The 26,483-nt window shown below is 25.8% G+C and overlaps 1 long non-coding RNA gene across 1 annotated transcript in view; it reads left to right on the top strand.

The window, feature by feature from the left end:
* Positions 1-1,510: 1,510 nt before the first annotated feature.
* LOC126306493 (uncharacterized) overlaps positions 1,511-26,483 on the top strand; it is a 47,644-nt gene continuing 22,671 nt past the window's right edge. The window contains exon 1 of the long non-coding RNA XR_007553564.1: positions 1,511-1,806. This is a non-coding gene — a long non-coding RNA (uncharacterized LOC126306493). The remainder of the gene's footprint in view (positions 1,807-26,483) is intronic.

Genomic DNA, 26,483 nt, shown 5'->3' with positions numbered 1-26,483 from the left:
AAATAGTAAATAAATTAATATTAATCAATATAACAAAAAATATTTTAACCATATGGTCCTTTCGTACTAATATGGATTAACAATCTTAGGATAGAAACCGACCTGGCTCACGCCGGTCTGAACTCAGATCATGTAAGAATTTAAAGGTCGAACAGACCTAATCATTGGGCTCCTGCACCCAAAATTTTTCTTAATCCAACATCGAGGTCGCAATCTGCTTTGTCGATATGAGCTCTCAAAAACAATTACGCTGTTATCCCTAAGGTAACTTAATCTTATGATCATAAATTATGGATCAAAATAACAAACATAAATAAATGATATAATAATGAAGAGTTTATCTATTCTTCATGTCACCCCAACAAAACATCATCATTAAATATAGAAAGACAAACAAAAAACTATATAAAAGTAAAATGTCAAGCTCTATAGGGTCTTCTCGTCCTAAAGAAGAATTTAAGCCTTTTGACTCAAAAGTTAAATTCAAAAATTTATTAAGAGACAGTTGATTTCTCGTCAAGCCATTCATTCCAGCCACTAATTAAGAGACTAATGATTATGCTACCTTTGCACGGTCAAAATACCGCGGCTCTTTAAAAATACGCTCAGTGAGCAGGCCAGACCTCAAAATATAAACAAGAGGACATGTTTTTGATAAACAGGCGGAAATCAATTTTGCTTAGTTCCTTATAATAAGTTCACAAGGTAAAAATTTCATACAAATAAAATATACTAATTCTATCATTATTACAAAAATTTTAAAATTAAATTAATTATCTTAATAAAAAACCTAAAATATTTATAAAATCAAAATAAAAAATAATGAACTAAAACGTAATCTTAAAGATAGCTGGTTTAAAGCATACTATTATATTTCTATAAAATAAATTATAGGTTATTAACTTCAAAGCTTATCCCTTAAAGAATAAATAAGTTAATATTTTTACTTAAAAAATCAAATAAAAACAAATAACTTTAAAAAATTAAATTTTTTCTTAAGAAACTAGATATCATGGGAAACGATTAACATCTCATTTCTATAAATAATTTAATAATAATTATGATACATTAACTATAAATTATTTATAAATCAACCCAAATCGAGACAAGTAAAATAAATACTAAAATTTTGATAAACCCTGATACAAAAGGTACAATAAATAAAATCTACTTAAAAAAATTTAAAATAATATTTCATAAAACATTTACATCACCAATAAACTATAATTTAAAAAATCAATTCTATAAAATATACTAAGACAAAAATACAATAAAATTATTTATATTAAATAATTAAATAAACAAAAAATAAATATAATAAAATAAATAATCAAGATATCCTGATTTGCACAGAAAAATTTTCAGTGTAAATGAAACACTTTACTAATAAGTTATATCTTGAAACTCTTCCTAGATACACTTTCCAGTACATCTACTATGTTACGACTTATCTCATCTAAATTGAAGCTACTTTAAAATAAAATAGAATAATCAATAATGAGAGTGACGGGCGATGTGTACACATCTCAGAGCCAATATCAGTTAAATTAAATAAATTAAATTACTATCAAATCCACCTTCATTAACAGTATTTCACTATCAAATCCGTTATAAACAAAAATCTATTGTAACCCACCTCCTCTTAACTATAAGCTGCACCTTGACCTGAAATATTTTATAATTATAAATCTTGAGAATTATAACTCTAAAAAGATTCTCTGATAACGGAGATATACAAACAAATAAATTAAGTAGAGTAAATCGTGTATTATCAATCATGGGGTAGGTTCCTCTGAATGGAATGAGGTACCGCCAAATTCTTTGGGTTTAAGGACCTTAACTAATAGTACCCTGGTAAATATAATTAACATTTAAAATAATAGGGTATCTAATCCTAGTTTATTATTTAAATTTCACAGATTCATAAAAAGGGCCACAAATAAATTTTAACATTTCACCTTACAAATTTATATTTCAACCCTAATAATATAAACAACTGTTTTAACCAATAATATTCACTTGTATCAATCGTATAACCGCGGCTGCTGGCACGAATTATGCCGATACTAAATCGATTGCTAAATCCAAAATCACTTGATAATTAAATCAAATTACTGCAAAAAGAACATTTAGTCTAACAAAACTTACATATAATACAAAGAAAAAGTGAATAAACAAGCAAGAATAAAACTTTTAAAAATAAAAAATAAGAAAATTTTAAATCTATTAATTCAGGAAAAAATAAAAGATTCAATTTTTTAAAGAAAAAAAAGAAAAAAACCACAAACATTAACAAAACAAAAAAAAAAGAAACGCCCCTATGTATGACCACAACAACTTCTCTATTATATATAATTAAATATTAATATGGAACATGTATAGCAATAAATGTATTATATTCTTTCTTATTTAATCTTTCTTTTCACTAATAAATAAAGAAAGATTAAATAATATAATAAATATATTTTTTTCAATTATGTAATTTAATATAATATGTTATTAATATGAATTCTTTTTTTTATATTAAGTTAACTTTCATATATATTAGTTAAATAATCTAATTATAGATAATTTACATAATTATATTATTATAATTAATATAATTATTTATATTAATTACAATATTACATATTTAAATTAATAATTTTATTTATTATATCCAATTATAATAATATTAAATATGAAATTACATATTATTATATATATTATATTATAATAACCTATTTTAAGCTAAAAACATAAGTAGCTATAATCCTAGGTAAATAATTGCATTAAAATAATCAATTTATAATGGTAAGATGAACTTATAATACTTTAATTTCAATTAAATGTAATATATTAATATAAATTATTTATTATATATATATATATATAAAATAAAATGAGCAGGATAAATTAATCCTAATTAAACAAAATAATACATAAAAGAATTTCAATAAAACTTTCGATTTATATATTAAATAAATGAAGTGCCTGATTAAAGGGTTACCTTGCTAGGGTAAATAAAGTAAATAAACTAATCTTCATTAAAATTACATAAGATAGAATTAAACTACCTCCTTTAGTATCAAAAACTAACGTGCATCATACACCTTAATGTAAAAAGGTAAGCTAAACAAGCTAATGGGTTTATACCCCATTTATAGAGGTATCAATCCTCTCCTTTTTAATGACCAACAACTCTACAAAACTTCTCTTCCTATCAACATTAATGATAGGAACGATCCTGTCCATTTCATCAAATTCCTGATTTGGGGTTTGAATAGGACTTGAGGTCAACTTACTTTCATTTATTCCGCTCCTAACAAGAAATAAAAATATAATAATAAATGAATCATCAATTAAATATTTTATTGTCCAAGCAATAGCATCGACAATATTATTATTTTCAATTTTGCTGATTCAAATAAAATATCCCATGGGATGGGAAACAGAATTTATCCCATCAATAATAATTAGATCTATTATTAAAGATTGGAGCTGCACCTTTCCATTTCTGATTTCCAGAAGTTATAGGAGCATCAAGATGAAATAATTGTTCAACATTAATAACATGACAAAAAATCGCCCCAATAATGGTCTTATCTTATTGTATTCAATTAAGAACTTTTATTTGAACAATTATTATCTTAAGAATTATTATTGGGGCAATAGGAGGTTTAAATCAAACATCCTTACGACAACTTTTAGCATATTCATCAATCAGACATCTAGGTTGAATAATTAGATCATTAACAGTCAGAGAAAACATCTGAGAACTATACTTCATTATTTACTCACTATTAAGATTAATTATAGTTTTATTATTTAAGCAAATAAATTTATTTTTCTTAAATCAAATTTATTCACCCTGAAATATAAAAACCGAAATTAAATTCATAATATTCTTATCTTTATTATCTTTAGGTGGACTACCACCATTCCTTGGATTCTTACCAAAATGAATTGTAATACAATCATTAATAGAAAACAATATAACAACTATTATAACTGTATTAATCTTTAATTATATATAATAGAGAAGTTGTTGTGGTCATACATAGGGGCGTTTCTTTTTTTTTTTGTTAATGTTTGTGGTTTTTTTCTTTTTTTTCTTTAAATATTTGAATCTTTTATTTTTTCCTGAATTAATGGTTGTTTAGCTTACCTTTTTACATTAAGGTGTATGATGCACGTTAGTTTTTGATACTAAAGGAGGTAGTTTAATTCTATCTTATGTAATTTTAATGAAGGTAATTTTATTTACTTTATATACCCCATCAAGGTAACCCTTTAATCAGGCACTTCATTTATTTAATATATAAATCGAAAGTTTTTTTTTGAAATTCCTTTATGTATTATTTTGTTTAATTAGGATTAATTTATCCTGCTCATTTTATTTATATATATATATATATATATATATATATATATATATAATAAATAATTTATATTAATATATTACATTTAATTGAAATTAAAGTATTATAAGTTCATCTTACCATTATCAATTGATTATTTTAATGCAATTATTTACCTAGGATTATAGCTACTTATGTTTTTAGCTTAAAATAGGTTATTATAATATAATAAATATAATAATATGTAATTTAATATGTAATATTATTATAATTGGATATAATAAATAAAATTATTAATTTAAATATAAAATATTATAATTAATATAAATAATTATATTAATTATAGTAATATAAATATGTAAATTATCTATAATTAGATTATTTAACTAATATATATGAAAGTTAACTTAATATAAAAAAAGAATTCATAATAATAACATATTATATTAAATTACATAATTGTATAAAATATATTTATTATATTATTTAATCTTTCTTTATTTATTAGTGAAAAGAAAGATTAAATAAGAAAGAATATAATACATTTATTGCTATACATGTTCCATATTAATCTTTAATTATATATAATAGAGAAGTTGTTGTGGTCATACATAGGGGCGTTTCTTTTTTTTTGTTAATGTTTGTGGTTTTTTTCTTTTTTTTTCTTTAAATATTTGAATCTTTTATTTTTTCCTGAATTAATAGATTTAAAATTTTCTTATTTTTTATTTTTAAAAGTTTTATTCTTGCTTGTTTATTCACTTTTTCTTTGTATTATATGTAAGTTTTGTTAGACTAAATGTTCTTTTTGCAGTAATTTGATTTAATTATCAAGTGATTTTGGATTTAGCAATTGATATAGTATCGGCATAATTCGTGCCAGCAGCCGCGGTTATACGATTGATACAAGTGAATATTATTGGTTAAAACAGTTGTTTATATTATTAGGGTTGAAATATAAATTTGTAAGGTGAAATGTTAAAATTTTTTTGTGGCCCTTTTTATGAATCTGTGAAATTTAAATAATAAACTAGGATTAGATACCCTATTATTTTAAATGTTAATTATATTTACCAGGGTACTATTAGTTAAGGTCTTTAAACCCAAAGAATTTGGCGGTATCTCATTCCATTCAGAGGAACCTACCCCATGATTGATAATACACGATTTACTCTACTTAATTTATTTGTTTGTATATCTCCGTTATCAGAGAATCTTTTTAGAGTTATAATTCTCAAGATTTATAATTATAAAATATTTCAGGTCAAGGTGCAGCTTATAGTTAAGAGGAGGTGGGTTACAATAGATTTTTGTTTATAACGGATTTGATAGTGAAATACTGTTAATGAAGGTGGATTTGATAGTAATTTAATTTATTTAATTTAACTGATATTGGCTCTGAGATGTGTACACATCGCCCGTCGCTCTCATTATTGATTATTCTATTTTATTTTAAAGTAGCTTCAATTTAGATGAGATAAGTCGTAACATACTAGATGTACTGGAAAGTGTATCTAGGAAGAGTTTCAAGATATAACTTATTAGTAAAGTGTTTCATTTACACTGAAAATTTTTCTGTGCAAATCAGGATATCTTGATTATTTATTTTATTATATTTATTTTTTGTTTATTTAATTATTTAATATAAATAATTTTATTGTATTTTTGTCTTAGTATATTTTAAGGAATTGATTTTTTAAATTATAGTTTATTGGTAATGTAAGTGTTTTATGAAATATTATTTTAAATTTTTTTAAGTAGATTTTATTTATTGTACCTTTTGTATCAGGGTTTATCAAAATTTTAGTATTTATTTTACTTGTCTCGATTTGGGTTGATTTATAAATAATTTATAGTTAATGTATCATAATTATTATTAAATTATTTATAGAAATGAGATGTTAATCGTTTCCCAAGATATCTAGTTTCTTAAGAAAAAATTTAATTTTTTAAAGTTATTTGTTTTTATTTAATTATTTAAGTAAAAATATTAACTTATTTATTCTTTAAGGGATAAGCTTTGAAGTTAATAACCTATAATTTATTTTATAGAAATATAATAGTAAGCTTTAAACCAGCTATCTTTAAGATTACGTTTTAGTTCATTATTTTTTATTTTGATTTTATAAATATTTTAGGTTTTTTATTAAGATTATTAATTTAATTTTAAAATTTTTGTAATAATGATAGAATTAGTATATTTATTTGTATGAAATTTTTACCTTGTGAACTTATTATAAGGAACTAGGCAAAATTGATTTCTGCCTGTTTATCAAAAACATGTCCTCTTGTTTATATTTTGAGGTCTGGCCTGCTCACTGAGCGTATTTTTAAAGAGCCGCGGTATTTTGACCGTGCAAAGGTAGCATAATCATTAGTCTCTTAATTAGTGGCTGGAATGAATGGCTTGACGAGAGATCAACTGTCTCTTAATAAATTTTTGAATTTAACTTTTGAGTCAAAAGGCTTAAATTCTTCTTTAGGACGAGAAGACCCTATAGAGCTTGACATTTTACTTTTATATAGTTTTTTGTTTGTCTTTCTATATTTAATGATGATGTTTTGTTGAGGTGCCATGAAGAACAGATAAACTCTTCATTATTATATCATTTATTTATGTTTGTTATTTTGATCCATAATTTATGGTCATAAGATTAAGTTACCTTAGGGATAACAGCGTAATTGTTTTTGAGAGCTCATATCGACAAAGCAGATTGCGACCTCGATGTTGGATTAAGAAAAATTTTGGGTGCAGGAGCCCAATGATTAGGTCTGTTCGACCTTTAAATTCTTACATGATCTGAGTTCAGACCGGCGTGAGCCAGGTCGGTTTCTATCCTAAGATTGTTAATCCATATTAGTACGAAAGGACCATATGGTTAAAATATTTTTTGTTATATTGATTAATATTAATTTATTTACTATTTTGACAGATTAATGTGTTGAATTTAGAATTCATTTATGTAGATTTTTTCTACAAATAGTATTGATACTTTATGATTTATTTATATTTGTTTTGAATTTTCTATTATTGGTTATTTGTGTTTTAATTAGTGTTGCCTTTTTAACTTTATTAGAGCGTAAGGTTTTAGGTTATATTCAGATTCGAAAGGGTCCAGATAAGGTAGGTTTTGTTGGAATTCCTCAGCCATTTAGAGATGCTATTAAGTTAATTTGTAAGGAGCAGCCAATTCCTATTATATCTAATTACCTACTTTATTATTTTTCCCCTGTTTTTAATTTAATGATTTCTTTAGCCGTTTGAGTAATTTTTCCTTATTTAACTTATATGTGTTCTTTTTCTTATGGATTTTTATTTTTTTTATGTTGTACTAGATTAGGTGTTTATACTGTTATAATTGCTGGTTGATCTTCTAATTCAAATTATTCATTATTAGGTTCTCTTCGTTCTGTTGCTCAAACAATTTCTTATGAAGTTAGTTTAGCTTTAATTTTATTGTCTTTAATTATTTTAATTGGTAGTTTTAATATGTTTGATTTTATAAACTATCAGCTTTATTGTTGATTTATTATTATTTCTTTTCCTTTAGCTTTAGCTAGTTTTGCTTCTTGCTTAGCAGAAACTAATCGTACTCCTTTTGATTTTGCTGAAGGGGAATCTGAGTTAGTTTCAGGACTTAATATTGAGTATGGTGCGGGTGGTTTTACTTTAATTTTTTTAGCTGAATATACTAGAATTGTCTTCATAAGAATGTTATTGGCTTTAATTTTTTTGGGCGGTGATTTTTATTCTTTTATATTTTTTATTAAGCTTGCTATTATATCTTTTGGTTTTATTTGGGTTCGTGGAACATTACCACGGTTCCGTTATGATAAATTAATGTACTTAGCTTGAAAAAGTTTTTTACCTTTATCTTTGAATTTTTTTATTTTCTTTGTTGGTTTAAAGATTTTATTTATCTCAGTTGTTTAGTGAAATTTTTTGAGAAAAGTTAATAGAAGAGTTAAACTTCTAATTTTATGTTTTCAAAACATATGCTTTTCCTAAGCTAATTAACTTTATTCCTTAATTAATTTATCTCATGCGTTTGTGACATGGACATTAATTAAGAAATATGTGAAGTAAATAATTGTTAAGATTTGACCTGTTATAATATAAGGTTCTTCAACAGGTCGTTTACCAATTCACGTTAGTAAGCATACAACAACTACTATAATTCAGAATAAAATTTGATTAATAGGGTAAAATTGAATGCCTCGGAATGGTGTTTTATTATAAAATGGTAAAATTATTAAGATTCTAATTGATAAAAATAATGCAATAACACCTCCTAACTTATTAGGGATAGATTGTAGAATTGCATATGCAAATAGGAAATATCATTCTGGTTGAATGTGAACTGGTGTTACTAATGGGTTGGCAGGTACAAAGTTATCTGGATCTCCTAATAGGTAAGGATTAATTAAACATAGTATAATTAATAATGATGTTATTATTACAAATGTAATAGAATCCTTAAAGGTAAAGTATGGATGGAATGGAATTTTTTCAATATCTCCATTTAGTCCAAGAGGATTATTAGATCCTGTTTGGTGAAGAAAAAATAAATGAATTGCTGCTATAGCAGCAATAATAAATGGTAATACAAAATGGAATGTGAAGAATCGATTTAATGTTGCATTATCAACAGCGAATCCTCCTCATACTCATTGGACTAAATCTGTTCCTAAGTATGGGATTGCTGATAATAAATTAGTAATTACTGTTGCACCTCAAAAAGATATTTGGCCTCAGGGTAAGACATATCCTATAAATGCAGTTGCTATAACTAAAAATAAAATCACTGTACCAATTATTCAGGTATGTATATATATATAAGATCCATAGTAAATTCCCCATCCTACATGTAAGTAAATACAAATAAAAAATATAGATGCTCCATTTGCGTGTAAGGTTCGGATAATTCAACCATTATTTACGTCTCGGCAGATGTGTACTACACTACTGAATGCTATTTCAATATTTGATGTATAATGTATAGCTAAAAATAGTCCAGTTACGATTTGAATTACCAAACATAACCCTAATAGGGATCCAAAATTTCATCAAAATGAAATATTTGTTGGGGCAGGTAAGTCAATTAAAGAGTTATTAATAATTTTAATTAAAGGATGTCTTAATCGTAAGGGTTTATTCATTAGTAATTATCTTATTTTACGAATAGGTCCCTGATTAATATTGGTGATTTTAACAACTGCTAGTAGTGCTAAAAATAAATAAATTATTATTATTATTGTAATAATGAATGTTGGTCTATTATATAATTTTTCTAAAGATATTGTTATTTCTTGATAATTGATTGAATTATCAATATTTATAGTTTCGGTGTTTTTGAAAAAGTCTATAAATATAGATATATCTAGAATAATTAATATTAATATGATAAATACTCACATTATTAATGTAATAATTATAGTGATTGATTTAGGCTGAAATATTTCGTTTGATGCAATTCTTGTAATGTAAATAAATAATACTAGTATACCACCAAGAAATGTTAAAAATAAAATATATGATAATCAATATCTTTCTATTATTGTTCCTGTTATTAATCCAACTAGGAAGGTTTGAAGGATAATAAAAAGCATTATTGATATTGGGTGTCTTAATTTAATAAAATTAATATTTATTACATTTGATAATGATATAATTATTATTTTGATCATTACAGGGGTTAGTTTATTTAAAATACCGGTTTTGGGGACCGATGTTGGAAGCTTTTCCACCTCTGAAGTTTTAAAAGTGGGGGCTGGACTTATTTCCGGTTTACAAGACCGGCGTTTTTTTTAAACTATTAAAACTAATGTTTATATTCTCTATTTTTACTTCTTTATTGATTTATTTTGCTGGTGTTTACGTTTTTTCTTCTAAACGTAAACATTTATTAATGGTTCTTTTGAGATTAGAATATATTGTTCTTTCTTTATTTATGTTAGTTATTGTTTTTCTTATTGAGTTTGATTATGATTATTTTTTTCCTGTTATTTTTTTAGTTTTTTCTGTTTGTGAGGGTGCTTTAGGTCTTTCTATTTTAGTTTCAATAATTCGTTCTCATGGTAGTGATTTTTTTAATTCTTTTGGTTTATCTTTATGTTAAAGTATTTATTTATAACTAATTTTTTGATCCCTCTTTGTTTATTAAATAATTGTTGATGGTTGGTTCATTCTTTAATGTTTCTGTCGGGTTTTGTTTTTATAACTTGTGTTTATTCATATGCTGATTTGAATATAATTAGATATTATTTTGGTATTGATTATTTTTCTTTTAGTTTAATTTTACTTAGTTTTTGGATTTGTTCTTTAATAATCACTGCTAGAGGTTCAGTTTATTTAAGTTCATATCATTCTAATTTTTTGTTTTTATGGTTTTGATTTTAATAATTATGCTTTATTGTTCATTTGCTAGATTAAGTTTTCTTTCTTTTTATATTTTTTTTAGGCTAGATTAGTTCCTACTTTACTTTTAATTTTGGGTTGGGGTTATCAACCTGAGCGTTTGCAGGCTCGTGTTTATTTAATTTTTTATACTTTGGTTGCTAGATTACCTTTATTATTAGTTTTATTTAAGGTTTATGATTTTTCTAATAATTTATATTTTTTCTTTATTGGTTGATTTTGGTTCTTATTATTTTATGTTTTATGTATTTATAATTTTGGCTTTTTTAGTTAAGATACCTATGTTTTTGGTTCATTTATGACTTCCTAAGGCTCATGTAGGGGCCCCTATTACAGGTAGAATAATTCTTGCTGGTGTTTTATTAAAGTTAGGTGGTTATGGTATTTTTCATGTTATAAAAGTTATTTCTTATTTGGGTTTAAAGTTTAATTATTTTGGATTGTCTTTAGGTTTATCTGGGGGTGTTATTGTAAGATTTATTTGTTTTCGTCAGGTTGATTTAAAGTCTTTAATTGCATATTCTTCTGTTGCTCATATAAGAATGGTTATTGGTGGATTGATGACTAAGAATTGATGAGGTTGTGTAGGTTCTCTTTCTCTAATGGTTGGTCATGGTTTATGTTCTTCTGGTTTATTTTGTTTATCTAATATTATTTATGAACGTTTAGGTAGACGAAGATTATTAATTAACAAGGGTATAATTAATTTGATGCCAAGAATGGCTTTATGATGATTTCTTTTAAGATCATCAAATATGGCTGCTCCTCCTTCTTTAAATTTGGTAGGTGAAATTAGATTATTAAATAGAATTATATCTTGATCTTCTTTTAGATTCTTTGCTTTGATTTTTTTATCTTTTTTTAGAGCTGTTTATACTTAGTATATATATTCTTATTCTCAGCATGGGAATTATTATTCTGGTGTTTATACTTGTTCTCTTGGTTATTTTCGTGAATATCATCTTTTACTTTTACATTGATTGCCTTTAAATATTCTCTGTTTAAAGGGTGAATATTTCTTTGTTTAGTTTGCTTAAGTATTTTAATTAAAAATATTGTTTTGTGGAATCAATGATATGAAGTTTTTCATCTTAGGCCGTGAATTTATTTTCTATTTGTTCTTTGAGTTTTTTTTCTTTGTTTATTTCGAGAACTATAATTTTTATTTTAGGTATTTATTATTTAATAATTGATTATAGAGTTTTTGTTGAGTGAGAGCTTTTCAATTTAAATGGTTCTATAGTTGTTATAACTTTAATTTTGGATTGAATATCTCTTATTTTTATATCTTTTGTTATATATATTTCTTCTTTGGTTATTTATTATAGAGAGGATTATATATCTGGTGAAAAGAATATAAATCGTTTTATTATTATTGTTTTAATATTTATTCTTTCTATAGGTTTTTTAATTATTAGTCCTAATTTAATTAGAATTTTATTAGGTTGAGATGGTTTAGGTTTAGTTTCTTATTGTTTAGTTATTTATTATCAAAATGTAAAATCTTATAGTGCTGGTATATTAACTGCACTTTCTAATCGTATTGGTGATGTTGCTATTTTAATTTCTATTGCATGAATGTTAAATTTTGGTGGTTGAAATTATATTTATTATTATGATTTTATTTCTAATTCTTTTGAAATAAAGCTCATTACTATATTAATTGTTTTAGCAGCTATAACTAAGAGAGCTCAGATTCCTTTCTCTTCATGACTTCCTGCTGCTATAGCAGCTCCTACTCCTGTTTCTGCTTTAGTTCATTCTTCTACTCTTGTTACTGCTGGTGTTTATTTATTAATTCGTTTTAGACCAATATTGGATACTTATAATTGTGGTTGATTTTTACTTTTAATTGGTTGTATAACTATATTTATGGCTGGATTGGGCGCTAATTTTGAGTTTGATTTAAAGAAGATTATTGCTCTTTCTACTTTAAGACAACTTGGTTTAATAATAAGAATTTTGGCTATAGGTTATCCAAAGCTTGCATTTTTTCATTTATTGGCTCATGCTTTATTTAAGGCTTTATTATTTATATGTGCAGGTTCAATAATTCATAATTTGAAGGATTCTCAGGATATTCGTTTTATAGGATCAATTGTTAATTTCATACCTTTAACTTCAGTTTGTTTTAATGTTTCTAGTTTATCTTTGTGTGGAATACCTTTTTTAGCGGGATTTTATTCAAAGGATTTAATTCTTGAGATGGTTTGTTTAAGATGAATTAATTGTTTAATTTTTTTTCTTTATTTTTTTTCTACTGGTTTAACTGCTTCTTATTCTTTTCGTTTGTTTTATTATTCAATATCTGGTGATAATAATTTTTATTCTAGATTTTCTTTTGATGATAAGGGTTATTATATTTCATTTGGAATAAGTGGTCTATTGTTTGTTGCTGTTTTTGGTGGTAGTCTTTTATCTTGATTAATTTTTCCTATTCCTCATGTGATTGCTTTACCTTATTATTTAAAGTTTTTAACTATTACAGTTGTTATTTTAGGTGCTTATTTAGGTTATCTTATTTCTAATTTTGATTTTTCTCATAATTTATTTTCTTTAAGTATACTTTCTTTTGTTAGATTTGCTGGTTCTATATGATTTATACCTTTTCTTTCAACTAAGTTTATTAGATATATTCCTTTAAAAATAGGTTATTATTCATCTAAGTCATTTGATTATGGTTGAGGTGAATTACTTGGTGGTCAAGGTTTATATAGACTATTTATTTATTTAATTGGTTATATTCAAGGTTGATATGATTCTAATTTCAAGATTTATCTTTTAACTTTTATTTTTTGAATATTTATTTTGGTAATATTGTTTTTCGTTTACTTAAATAGCTTATAATTAGAGCGTGACACTGAAGATGTTAAGGAAGTATTTTTACTTTTAAGTATTTATAAATATAGATATATTATTTTTACAGTGAAAATGTAATGTTTTATTTAAACTATATAAATTTTAGAAATGTTAACGGAGTTTAACCGCTAATATAAAAAGTTAGCAGCTTTCATATTGGCTTTACATTTCCTTAATTGGAACTATTATAGTTCAATTATATTATTAACAGTAATACGCCTCTTTTTGGCTTCAATTAATAAGAATAAGGGTAGTACATACCAATCTTCCAGGTCGAAACTGACTGCAATATTTCGCTTCTTATTCTATTTAAGGTTGATTGATAATATCAATACTTTTTGAATGCAACCCAAATGTTATATTTAACTACAACCCTTTATTCTGCTCATTGTAATGCTCCTTGGTTTCATTCATGGTATAGTCCTCCTAATAGAACTAGAATAAAAAATATTGTTGATACTGTTCAGATTATAATGTCTGAAGTTTTAAAAATAATTACAATTGGTAGAATTAGTGCAATTTCTACATCAAAAATTAAAAAGATTACTGCGATTAGGAAGAATCGTATTGAGAATGGTATTCGTGCTGATCTTTTTGGATCAAACCCACATTCAAATGGTGATCTTTTTTCTCGATCATTAATTAATTTTTTTGATAGTGTTGTTGCCAGGATTATAACAATTATTGGAATAATAATTCTAATGAAAACTCTTGTTGATAGAATTAGAATTGTTTTTCTTGATTTATATCAAGCTTTCTGATTGGAAGTCAAATGTACTATTTATACTAGAAAAACAATTATCTACCTCATCAATAAATAGAGATATATAAGAATAATCATACTATGTCTACGAAGTGTCAGTATCATGCTGCTGCTTCAAATCCAAAGTGATGTCTTGGTGAAAATTGATTTATTGAGTGTCGAAGTAGACATGTTGATAAAAAGATTGTTCCAATAATTACGTGTAAACCATGGAATCCTGCTGCAACAAAGAATGTTGATCCATAAACTGCATCTGCAATGGTAAAAGGTGCTTCTCAATATTCATATGCTTGAAGTATTGTAAAGTATAGTCCTAATAACACTGTGAAGAATAATCCTTGTAGTGCTTGAGTATGATTAGTTTCCATTAAACTATGATGTGCTCATGTTACTGTTACTCCTGATGCTAAAAGAATAGCTGTATTAAGTAATGGAATTTGTATAGGGTTAAAGGGTTGAATTCCTATTGGAGGTCATAGATTTCCTAGTTCAATTGTTGGTGCTAATCTTCTTCTAAAGAATGCTCAAAAAAAAGAAACGAAAAATAATACCTCTGATGCAATAAATAAAATTATTCCTCATCGTAATCCAATTGATACAAATCCTGTATGTAATCCTTGATATGTTCCTTCTCGTACTACATCTCGTTATCATTGAATTATAGTTAGTAGGGTAATTCCAAATCCAATTATGAATAAGTTAATATTAAATAGGTGGAATCATTTTGCTAGTCCTGATACTAGGACTATTGCTCCAATTGCTCCTGTTAATGGTCAAGGTCTATAGTCTACTAAGTGGAATGGGTGGTTTGAGTGAGTTGTTAACATAGGTTTAATATACTTCTCTAGAATATAGAGTTCTTAGAATTGAGAAAACATAGGCTTGAATTATTGCTACTGCTGATTCTAGAATTAATAGAAGTATTTGTCCAATAATTAGTAATGAGATTAAGTTTATTGCTATAGATGGTCCTGTGTTTCCTAATAAGGTTAATAATAAGTGTCCTGCAATTATATTTGCTGCCAACCGTACTGCTAATGTACCTGGTCGAATAACATTACTAATTGTTTCAATTAGTACTATAAATGATATTAATGCAGGCGGTGTACCTTGTGGTACAAGGTGTGTAAATATATGATTAGTATGGTTAATTCATCCAAATAATATAAATCTTAGCCATATAGGTAGTGCAATTGCAAATGTTAATGCTAAATGTCTTGTTCTAGTAAAAATATAAGGGAATAATCCTATGAAATTGTTAAATAATATTATAATAAAAATTGAGATGAAAATGAATGTTGTTCCATTAAATGATTTTGGTCCAAGAAGTGTTTTAAATTCATTATGTAAGGTTAAATTTAGTTTATTTCAGATAATGTTAATTCGTGATGGTGTAAGTCAAAATAGTGATGGGATTAATAATAGTCCTAGAAATGTTCTAGTTCAATTTAATGATAAATTAAAGATGTTAGTTGATGGGTCAAATGTTGAGAATAGATTTGTTATCATTTTCAATTTAAGTTTTTTATTTCAATTGTTCCTTTTTCTGCTCTTTTAATAAGGTTAGGTTTAAATGAGAAGAAGTTTATTTGATTAAACAAGATTAATGTAGCTGAAAATATAATGAATAGTGAGAATCATATAAGAGGGGATATTTGAGGGATTTGGATATAATTTCCCCATCAGAAGTAGTCGTTAATTTACTATTATTTGGTTTAAGAGACCATTACTTACTTTCAGTCATCTGATGAATTTCAAGGTGTACTAATTTTTTTTAGTTACTTTAGATTGACACTCTAATGTTATTTATTTTAACTAACTCCTTAAATTATCTTAGATAATCACTTAATAAATAAATTTACTGAAGTTCTTTCAATTACAATTGGTATAAATCTGTGGTTTGCTCCACAGATTTCTGAGCATTGTCCAAAGAATAATCCAGGTCGATTTATTGTGAATGTTCCTTGATTTAACCGACCTGGCGTTGCATCAATTTTAACCCCTAATGCAGGAACTGCTCATGAGTGTAGAACATCTGATGCTCTTGTTAATACTCGTACATCTGTATTTATTGGTAGGATTGTTCGGTTATCTACATCTAGTAGTCGGAATCCATCATTTTCTAGGTCTAGTTCTGGTGTTATATAAGTGTCAAATTCTACGTCTATGAAGTCTGAATATTCATATCTTCAATATCATTGTCGTCCAATGGTTTTAATTGTAATTATTGCATCTACTGAATCATCAAGTAAATATAATAGTCGTAATGATGGAAGGGCAATAAAAATTAATGTAATTGCTGGTAAAGCTGTTCAGATTGTTTCAATTAAATGTCCATGAAGTATATTACGGTTAGTATAGGCAATAAATAATATATAACTTAGGGCATAACCTACAATTACTGTAATTAATAATAATACGACCATAGTATGATCATGAAAGAATGATAATTGCTCCATTAATGGTGAAGCTCCATCTTGAAGAGATAAATTTGATCATGTTGCCATTAATAAATATTTTCTAATAAAAGGTCAAACCTTTATTTGTAGAGCTTAAATCTACTGCACTAATCTGCCATATTAGAATCTAGAGATTAATGGTAATTCTGAGTAACTATGTTCTGCAGGAGGGTTATTTTGTAGTCATTCTGTTGATCTTCTTATGTTAGCTCTAAATATAATTGCTCGGTTTGTAATCATTCTTTCTCATATAATTACAATGAATATAATGATTCCTACAATAGAAATTGTAGACCCAATTCTTGATACTACGTTTCATGATGTATATGCGTCTGGGTAGTCAGAGTATCGTCGAGGTATTCCTGCTAATCCTAGGAAGTGTTGAGGAAAGAATGTTAAATTTACTCCAATGAATATAATTGTAAATTGGATTTTTAATCATGTATTATTTATAGTTAATCCTGTAAATAGTGGATATCATTGAATGACACCTCCTATAATTGCAAATACTGCTCCTATAGATAATACATAATGAAAGTGGGCTACTACATAATATGTATCATGTAATACAATATCAAGTGATGAATTTGCTAATACTAATCCTGTTAATCCACCAATTGTAAATAGGAAAATAAATCCTAGAGCTCATAATAATGGTGGATTGAACTTGAATTTAGTTCCATATAATGTAGCTAATCATCTAAATACCTTAATTCCTGTAGGTACAGCAATAATTATTGTTGCTGATGTAAAATATGCTCGTGTGTCAACATCCATTCCTACTGTAAATATATGATGTGCTCATACAATAAATCCTATTAGTCCAATTGATAGTATAGCATAAATTATACCTAATGTTCCAAATGATTCAATTTTTCCTCTTTCTTGACATACAATATGTGAAATAATTCCGAACCCCGGTAGAATTAAAATATAAACTTCTGGGTGTCCAAAGAATCAAAATAGATGTTGATATAGAATTGGGTCACCCCCTCCTGCAGGGTCAAAGAATGATGTATTTAAATTTCGATCTGTTAATAATATAGTAATAGCTCCTGCTAAAACTGGAAGTGAAAGAAGGAGAAGTAATGCTGTAATAGCTACAGATCATACAAATAAAGGTGTTTGATCTAAAGTTATACTTTCTGATCGTATATTAATTGCTGTTGTAATGAAATTCACTGCACCAAGAATAGATGATACACCTGCTAAGTGCAGTGAAAAAATAGCTAGATCTACAGATGCACCCCCGTGTGCAATAGCTCCTGCTAGAGGAGGGTAAACTGTTCATCCTGTACCAGCACCATTATCTACTATAGAAGATGTAAGAAGAAGGGTTAGTGAAGGTGGTAGTAATCAAAAACTTATATTATTTATTCGTGGAAATGCTATATCTGGTGCACCAATTATTAGTGGAACAAGTCAATTACCAAATCCACCAATTATAATAGGTATTACTATAAAGAAAATTATTACGAATGCGTGAGCTGTAATAATAACATTATAAATCTGGTCATCCCCAATTAGAGATCCGGGTTGGCCAAGTTCAGCACGAATAAGTATTCTTATTGATGTTCCTACTATTCCTGCTCATGCTCCAAATATGAAGTATAAAGTACCAATGTCCTTATGGTTTGTTGAGAATAATCATTTTTGCGGTAAGATGGCTGAATTTTAGGTGGTAGACTGTAAATCTACTTATGAGATGTTTTCTCTCTTATCATATTTAGGTCTTATATTCAATTATGATTCTAGACTGCAATTCTAGAGGTGTAAAATTTTACTAAGGCCTAAAAGATTATTCTTTTAATTATAACTTTGAAGGTTATTAGTTTGATTAACTTAAGTCCTTAGTATAATGAAATTAAGGTTGATGTTGAAATCAATCCTATTGTTGAAATTATTACTGTTATAGGAAGAATGATTCTTGATTTTTGGGACTTTATCTTTATAGATCACGAATTTTCTGTGTATGATATAATTAGAGCTGAGAATCTAATACGTATATAGTAGTAGAGTGTAATTGTAGTTAATACAACTATAATAGTTATAATAGTTGTTATATTGTTTTCTATTAATGATTGTATTACAATTCATTTTGGTAAGAATCCAAGGAATGGTGGTAATCCACCTAAAGATAATAAAGATAAGAATATTATGAATTTAATTTCGGTTTTTATATTTCTGGCTGAATAAATTTGATTTATGAAAAATAAATTTATTTGCTTAAATAATAAAACTATAATTAATCTTAATAGTGAGTACATAATGAAGTATAGTTCTCAGATGTTTTCTCTGACTGTTAATGATCTAATTATTCAACCTAGATGTCTGATTGATGAATATGCTAAAAGTTGTCGTAATGATGTTTGATTTAAACCTCCTATTGCCCCAATAATAATTCTTAAGATAATAATTGTTCAAATAAAAGTTCTTAATTGAATACAATAAGATAAGACCATTATTGGGGCGATTTTTTGTCATGTTATTAATGTTAAACAATTATTTCATCTTGATGCTCCTATAACTTCTGGAAATCAGAGATGGAAAGGTGCAGCTCCAATCTTTAATAATAGTCTAGATCTAATTATTATTGATGGGATAAATTCTGTTTCCCATCCCATGGGATATTTTATTTGAATCAGCAAAATTGAAAATAATAATATTGTCGATGCTATTGCTTGGACAATAAAATATTTAATTGATGATTCATTTATTATTATATTTTTATTTCTTGTTAGGAGCGGAATAAATGAAAGTAAGTTGATCTCAAGTCCTATTCAAACCCCAAAACAGGAATTTGATGAAATGGACAGGATCGTTCCTATCATTAATGTTGATAGGAAGAGAAGTTTTGTAGAGTTGTTGGTCATTAAAAAGGAGAGGATTGTTACCTCTATAAATGGGGTATGAACCCATTAGCTTGTTTAGCTTACCTTTTTACATTAAGGTGTATGATGCACGTTAGTTTTTGATACTAAAGGAGGTAGTTTAATTCTATCTTATGTAATTTTAATGAAGGTAATTTTATTTACTTTATTTACCCTATCAAGGTAACCCTTTAATGAGGCACTTCATTTATTTAATATATAAATCGAAAGTTTTTTTTAGAAATTCTTTTATGTATTATTTTGTTTAATTAGGATTAATTTATCCTGCTCATTTTATTTATATATATATATATATAATAAATAATTTATATTAATATATTACATTTAATTGAAATTAAAGTATTATAAGTTCATCTTACCATTATCAATTGATTATTTTAATGCAATTATTTACCTAGGATTACAGCTACTTATGTTTTTAGCTTAAAATAGGTTATTATAATATAATATATATAATAATATGTAATTTAATATTTAATATTATTATAATTGTATATAATAAATTAAATTATTAATTTAAATATAAAATATTATAATTAATATAAATAATTATATTAATTATAATAATATAATTATGTAAATTATCTATAATTAGATTATTTAACTAATATATATGAAAGTTAACTTAATATAAAAAAAAGAATTCATATTAATAACATATTATATTAAATTACATAATTGTATAAAATATATTTATTATATTATTTAATCTTTCTTTATTTGTTAGTGAAAAGAAAGATTAAATAAGAAAGAATATAATACATTTATTGCTATACATGTTCCATATTAATCTTTAATTATATATAATAGAGAAGTTGTTGTGGTCATACATAGGGGCGTTTCTTTTTTTTTGTTAATGTTTGTGGTTTTTTCTTTTTTTTTCTTTAAATATTTGAATCTTTTATTTTTTCCTGAATTAATAGATTTAAAATTTTCTTATTTTTTATTTTTAAAAGTTTTATTCTTGCTTGTTTATTCACTTTTTCTTTGTATTATATGTAAGTTTTGTTAGACTAAATGTTCTTTTTGCAGTAATTTGATTTAATTATCAAGTGATTTTGGATTTAGCAATTGATTTAGTATCGGCATAATTCGTGCCAGCAGCCGCGGTTATACGATTGATACAAGTGAATATTATTGGTTAAAACAGTTGTTTATATTATTAGGGTTGAAATATAAATTTGTAAGGTGAAATGTTAAAATTTATTTGTGGCCCTTTTTATGAATCTGTGAAATTTAAATAATAAACTAGGATTAGATACCCTATTATTTTAAATGTTAATTATATTTACCAGGGTACTATTAGTTAAGGTCTTTAAACCCAAAGAATTTGGCGGTATCTCATTCCATTCAGAGGAACCTACCCCATGATTGATAATACACGATTTACTCTACTTAATTTATTTGTTTGTATATCTCCGTTATCAGAGAATCTTTTTAGAGTTATAATTCTCAAGATTTATAATTATAAAATATTTCAGGTCAAGGTGCAGCTTATAGTTAAGAGGAGGTGGGTTACAATAGATTTTTGTTTATAACGGATTTGATAGTGAAATACTGTTAATGAAGGTGGATTTGATAGTAATTTAATTTATTTAATTTAACTGATATTGGCTCTCAGATGTGTACACATCGCCCGTCGCTCTCATTATTGATTATTCTATTTTATTTTAAAGTAGCTTCAATTTAGATGAGATAAGTCGTAACATAGTAGATGTACTGGAAAGTGTATCTAGGAAGAGTTTCAAGATATAACTTATTAGTAAAGTGTTTCATTTACACTGAAAATTTTTCTGTGCAAATCAGGATATCGTGATTATTTATTTTATTATATTTATTTTTTGTTTATTTAATTATTTAATATAAATAATTTTATTGTATTTTTGTCTTAGTATATTTTATAGAATTGATTTTTTAAATTATAGTTTATTGGTAATGTAAGTGTTTTATGAAATATTATTTTAAATTTTATTAAGTAGATTTTATTTATTGTACCTTTTGTATCAGGGTTTATCAAAATTTTAGTATTTATTTTACTTGTCTCGATTTGGGTTGATTTATAAATAATTTATAGTTAATGTATCATAATTATTATTAAATTATTTATAGAAATGAGATGTTAATCGTTTCCCAAGATATCTAGTTTCTTAAGAAAAAATTTAATTTTTTAAAGTTATTTGTTTTCATTTAATTTTTTAAGTAAAAATATTAACTTATTTATTCTTTAAGGGATAAGCTTTGAAGCTAATAACCTATAATTTATTTTATAGAAATATAATAGTAAGTTTTAAACCAGCTATCTTTAAGATTACATTTTAGTTCATTATTTTTTATTTTGATTTTATAAATATTTTAGGTTTTTTATTAAGATTATTAATTTCATTTTAAAATTTTTGTAATAATGATAGAATTAGTATATTTATTTGTATGAAATTTTTACCTTGTGAACTTATTATAAGGAACTAGGCAAAATTGATTTCCGCCTGTTTATCAAAAACATGTCCTTTTGTTTATATTTTGAGGTCTGGCCTGCTCACTGAGCGTATTTTTAAAGAGCCGCGGTATTTTGACCGTGCAAAGGTAGCATTATCATTAGTCTCTTAATTAGTGGCTGGAATGAATGGCTTGACGAGAAATCAACTGTCTATTAATAAATTTTTGAATTTAACTTTTGAGTCAAAAGGCTTAAATTCTTCTTTAGGACGAGAAGACCCTATAGAGCTTGACATTTTACTTTTATATAGTTTTTTGTTTGTCTTTCTATATTTAATGATGATGTTTTGTTGGGGTGACATGAAGAATAGATAAACTCTTCATTATTATATCATTTATTTATGTTTGTTATTTTGATCCATAATTTATGATCATAAGATTAAGTTACCTTAGGGATAACAGCGTAATTGTTTTTGAGAGCTCATATCGACAAAGCAGATTGCGACCTCGATGTTGGATTAAGAAAAATTTTGGGTGCAGGAGCCCAATGATTAGGTCTGTTCGACCTTTAAATTCTTACATGATCTGAGTTCAGACCGGCGTGAGCCAGGTCGGTTTCTATCCTAAGATTGTTAATCGATATTAGTACGAAAGGACCATATGGTTAAAATATTTTTTGTTATATTGATTAATATTAATTTATTTACTATTTTGACAGATTAATGTGTTGAATTTAGAATTCATTTATGTAGATTTTTTCTACAAATAGTATTGATACTTTATGATTTATTTATATTTGTTTTGAATTTTCTTTTATTGGTTATTTGTGTTTTAATTAGTGTTGCCTTTTTAACTTTATTAGAGCGTAAGGTTTTAGGTTATATTCAGATTCGAAAGGGTCCAGATAAGGTAGGTTTTGTTGGAATTCCTCAGCCATTTAGAGATGCTATTAAGTAAATTTGTAAGGAGCAGCCAATTCCTATTATATCTAATTACCTACTTTATTATTTTTCCCCTGTTTTTAATTTAATGATTTCTTTAGCCGTTTGAGTAATTTTTCCTTATTTAACTTATATGTGTTCTTTTTCTTATGGATTTTTATTTTTTTTATGTTGTACTAGATTAGGTGTTTATACTGTTATAATTGCTGGTTGATCTTCTAATTCAAATTATTCATTATTAGGTTCTCTTCGTTCTGTTGCTCAAACAATTTCTTATGAAGTTAGTTTAGCTTTAATTTTATTGTCTTTAATTATTTTAATTGGTAGTTTTAAAATGTTTGATTTTATAAACTATCAGCTTTATTGTTGATTTATTATTATTTCTTTTCCTTTAGCTTTAGCTTGTTTTGCTTCTTGCTTAGCAGAAACTAATCGTACTCCTTTTGATTTTGCTGAAGGGGAATCTGAGTTAGTTTCAGGATTTAATATTGAGTATGGTGCGGGTGGTTTTACTTTAATTTTTTTAGCTGAATATACTAGAATTGTCTTCATAAGAATGTTATTGGCTTTAATTTTTTTGGGCAGTGATTTTTATTCTTTTATATTTTTTATTAAGCTTGCTATTATATCTTTTGGTTTTATTTGGGTTCGTGGAACATTACCACGGTTCCGTTATGATAAATTAATGTACTTAGCTTGAAAAAGTTTTTTACCTTTATCTTTGAATTTTTTTATTTTCTTTGTTGGTTTAAAGATTTTATTTATCTCATTTGTTTAGTGAAATTTTTTGAGAAAAGTTAATAGAAGAGTTAAACTTCTAATTTTATGTTTTCAAAACATATGCTTTTCCTAAGCTAATTAACTTTATTCCTTAATTAATTTATCTCATGCGTTTGCGACATGGACATTAATTAAGAAATATGTGAAGTAAATAATTGTTAAGATTTGACCTGTTATAATATAAGGTTCTTCAACAGGTCGTTTACCAATTCACGTTAGTAAGCATACAACAACTACTATAATTCAGAATAAAATTTGATTAATAGGGTAAAATTGAATGCCTCGGAATGGTGTTTTATTATAAAATGGTAAAATTATTAAGATTCTAATTGATAAAAATAATGCAATAACACCTCCTAACTTATTAGGGATAGATCGTAGAATTGCATATGCAAATAGGAAATATCATTCTGGTTGAATGTGAACTGGTGTTACTAATGGGTTGGCAGGTACAAAGTTATCTGGATCTCCTAATAGGTAAGGATTAATTAAACATAGTATAATTAATAATGATGTTATTATTACAAATGTAATAGAATCCTTAAAGGTAAAGTATGGATGGAATGGAATTTTTTCAATATCTCCATTTAGTCCAAGAGGATTATTAGATCCTGTTTGGTGAAGAAAAAATAAATGAATTGCTGCTATAGCAGCAATAATAAATGGTAATACAAAATGGAATGTGAAGAATCGATTTAATGTTGCATTATCAACAGCGAATCCTCCTCATACTCATTGGACTAAATCTGTTCCTAAGTATGGGATTGCTGATAATAAATTAGTAATTACTGTTGCACCTCAAAAAGATATTTGGCCTCAGGGTAAGACATATCCTATAAATGCAGTTGCTATAACTAAAAATAAAATCACTGTACCAATTATTCAGGTATGTATATATATATATATATAAGATCCATAGTAAATTCCCTGTCCTACATGTAAGTAAATACAAATAAAAAATATAGATGCTCCATTTGCGTGTAAGGTTCGGATAATTCAACCATTATTTACGTCTCGGCAGATGTGTACTACACTACTGAATGCTATTTCAATATTTGATGTATAATGTATAGCTAAAAATAGTCCAGTTACGATTTGAATTACCAAACATAACCCTAATAGGGATCCAAAATTTCATCAAAATGAAATATTTGTTGGGGCAGGTAAGTCAATTAAAGAGTTATTAATAATTTTAATTAAAGGATGTCTTAATCGTAAGGGTTTATTCATTAGTAATTATCTTATTTTACGAATAGGTCCCTGATTAATATTGGTGATTTTAACAACTGCTAGTAGTGCTAAAAATAAATAAATTATTATTATTATTGTAATAATGAATGTTGGTCTATTATATAATTTTTCTAAAGATATTGTTATTTCTTGATAATTGATTGAATTATCAATATTTATAGTTTCGGTGTTTTTGAAAAAGTCTATAAATATAGATATATCTAGAATAATTAATATTAATATGATAAATACTCACATTATTAATGTAATAATTATAGTGATTGATTTAGGCTGAAATATTTCGTTTGATGCAATTCTTGTAATGTAAATAAATAATACTAGTATACCACCAAGAAATGTTAAAAATAAAATATATGATAATCAATATCTTTCTATTATTGTTCCTGTTATTAATCCAACTAGGAAGGTTTGAAGGATAATAAAAAGCATTATTGATATTGGGTGTCTTAATTTAATAAAATTAATATTTATTACATTTGATAATGATATAATTATTATTTTGATCATTTCAGGGGTTAGTTTATTTAAAATACCGGTTTTGGGGACCGATGATGGAAGCTTTTCCACCTCTGAAGTTTTAAAAGTGGGGGCTGGACTTATTTCCGGTTTACAAGACCGGCGTTTTTTTTAAACTATTAACACTAATGTTTATATTCTCTATTTTTCCTTCTTTATTGATTTATTTTGCTGGTGTTTATGTTTTTTCTTCTAAACGTAAACATTTATTAATGGTTCTTTTGAGATTAGAATATATTGTTCTTTCTTTATTTATGTTAGTTATTGTTTTTCTTATTGAGTTTGATTATGATTATTTTTTTCCTGTTATTTTTTTAGTTTTTTCTGTTTGTGAGGGTGCTTTAGGTCTTTCTATTTTAGTTTCAATAATTCGTTCTCATGGTAATGATTTTTTTAATTCTTTTGGTTTATCTTTATGTTAAAGTATTTATTTATAACTATTTTTTTGATCCCTCTTTGTTTATTAAATAATTGTTGATGGTTGGTTCATTCTTTAATGTTTCTGTTGGGTTTTGTTTTTATAATTTGTGTTTATTCATATGCTGATTTGAATATAATTAGATATTATTTTGGTATTGATTATTTTTCTTTTAGTTTAATTTTACTTAGTTTTTGGATTTGTTCTTTAATAATCACTGCTAGAGGTTCAGTTTATTTAAGTTCATATCATTCTAATTTTTTTGTTTTTATGGTTTTGATTTTAATAATTATGCTTTATTGTTCATTTGCTAGATTAAGTCTTCTTTCTTTTTATATTTTTTTTGAGGCTAGATTAGTTCCTACTTTACTTTTAATTTTTGGTTGGGGTTATCAACCTGAGCGTTTGCAGGCT

This window comes from Schistocerca gregaria, unplaced genomic scaffold (assembly GCF_023897955.1).
Source record: "Schistocerca gregaria isolate iqSchGreg1 unplaced genomic scaffold, iqSchGreg1.2 ptg000333l, whole genome shotgun sequence".
NCBI lineage: Eukaryota > Metazoa > Arthropoda > Insecta > Orthoptera > Acrididae > Schistocerca > Schistocerca gregaria.
The sequence above is the reverse complement of the archived record's forward strand: the minus strand, read 5'-3'. Positions and strand labels throughout refer to the sequence as shown.